The sequence below is a fragment of the Pollicipes pollicipes genome, unplaced genomic scaffold (assembly GCF_011947565.3).
Source record: "Pollicipes pollicipes isolate AB1234 unplaced genomic scaffold, Ppol_2.1 Scaffold_2555;HRSCAF=2994_pilon_pilon_pilon, whole genome shotgun sequence".
NCBI lineage: Eukaryota > Metazoa > Arthropoda > Thecostraca > Pollicipedomorpha > Pollicipedidae > Pollicipes > Pollicipes pollicipes.
Genome location: NW_023596136.1, coordinates 33052897 through 33055079, shown reverse-complemented (window position 1 = coordinate 33055079; position 2183 = coordinate 33052897).

Here is a 2183-nt window from a genome sequence, read left to right as displayed (position 1 = left end):
AGTGACAGGTGGAGAGGACCTCTTCCAGGATCGTGGATAATCAACATGGCGTACCCTAACATCGTAGGCATCGTTCGTATCGCAACCGAAGTGACCTTCGCTGAAATTGATCCCCATAGAGCGAACTAAAAAAGGACTTGCAACCCCATCTCAGTTGTTCGATTCATCTCGAAATCGCTTAGTCTTTTCGGTTCTCGCGTTCGCAGAGAGGCGTTGTGAGAGTAAGTGGGATGCTTGTGGGATGAGTTTTTTACTGGGTTCGCGATACTTTGCTCATGTTAACGTTTAGACTAAATCTTTTTTGAGACCTTTAACCTTTACAAGTCATAGATAAAGTCATCGACATGTTTCAAGCCCCAGGGAGATGCCTGAAATCTGAATACACCCCCGTAATCTTATTTGCCGGGTGTCGAATTATCTTGAAGAGTTAGGTTTTATCCGAAAGGCAACGTGCAAAGTCCACGATGCTGATGGGTCATTATTCCCAGAAGGCGTTACATAATTAATGACTGAGTTACCACAAAGCTCATCAGTGTTGGGAAACACGTCAACTTTGGGTCTCATGAACCATAAATTCGTTTGCTTGACTCATTCAAAAACATGTCGCTGCCATTCCAATTCTCCAGACGTTGCCTTTTAGCTTCATGCAAGTGTTAGCATTGATGGAAGAGGCTTCACGTTTGGCTTTAGCCAGGCAGCTGCGCTGTACTGATACGCTATGTTTAGAGGCCAGTACGAACAAAGTGAAACCATACACGACGCTGAGCTTAAGTCCCATCGGCTTTGCTAAAGCTTCCCAGGCCACCACTGTTCCTCACGGTCTTCCAAGCCCCACTGCATTATCTCTTGACTGAGAAAAGAGACGCCATTCTTTCTCATCTCTATTCCGGCGCGCGCCAGACTCGCGTATCATAGTTGGAATCAGTGCACTCGTCCCATAAGTTTGACCACTCCGACACTGGCGACTCGGGAGGGCGTCTGTGCCAGCGCTCCGGCTGTCCACGCTCTGCGGACGGGGCGACGCTGGAAGAGGGCGGGCCGGATGGGCTGCACGCCCCGGCCAGCCCGGCGGACACGCCCTCCGTGGACGAGGCGCCCAACCATGCTGCTAACCGGGGAATTGTTTATCGACGCCTGCCCGCGCTGGGACCATCAGCAACGCCAAACATTGGTCGTCGCGTCAGGATCTTCACCAACGAAGCCATGGGCCGTGCATTTATCCGCCGCCTGTTGCATATCCGGCGAGGCTAGCGGCTAACGAGCCGTGCTGCGAGCGTTAGCTGCTACACATGTACATAGAATCAGACACGAATCTTGTCTCTAGCACCAAATGGCATAACGTTGTCATCCCCGGCTGTCTGTCAGAGCCTTTCTTGATAATCATTAACGGTATCATTAGACCACCACCACATGTCGCTGCCTTAGGTAACTCTGTATGTGATCAGCTAAGACACCTGATCTACAGAAATACCTCGGAAGAAATCGCACTTCCAGTGAAAATCTAACATCGTCCAAAACAAGCGTTATCAAATCTGTATAGCTGGTAAGCTGTTATTCCGTCATTTTGACCAAACAACGATTCCAGTGTGGGGTTCTCGAATATTGCACATGCGCGTTAAGCTCGCTTATTAAATGATTCAACGCCACCGCATCAGCTAGACGTTCCATCATTCAAGCATCACTTGCAGTCTTCCCATCAAGGCCTAAATTGGACTTCCACCAGATCATGCAAAACGGCACGCGAGGCCTCTCCCACCGAAAACGTCTCAGCTGGTGCCGGGTCGGTGCGGCAGATAAGGTAGGCCGCACACATCCGCGCGATCACATATCCGGGCACACATCGACGACTCGATCACGCCCCTGCCGTGCGTCGATATCGCTATGGAAAACATGGAACGTCGACTGACTTTGATTTACGCGCGCCAGCGCCGAGCGTCCCGTCGGCCGAGCGCGGGAGGAGCACAGCGGGAGCACGGCAGGAGCACAGCAGGCCGCTCCGAGTTCGGTTCGCCGAGCCGACTGCCGGGCTCTCGGCGCGTCGGCGCCACCGGCCGGCCGCCCGGCAGCGGACGTCACCCGGGACGGCGCCCGGCGCTCGGGCGGCGCGCCGGCCGATGCCGCTCGCAGACAGGCTGCCATCGGCGCCAGGCCGCCCAGATGAAATCCCGCCGCCGTCAATCTCC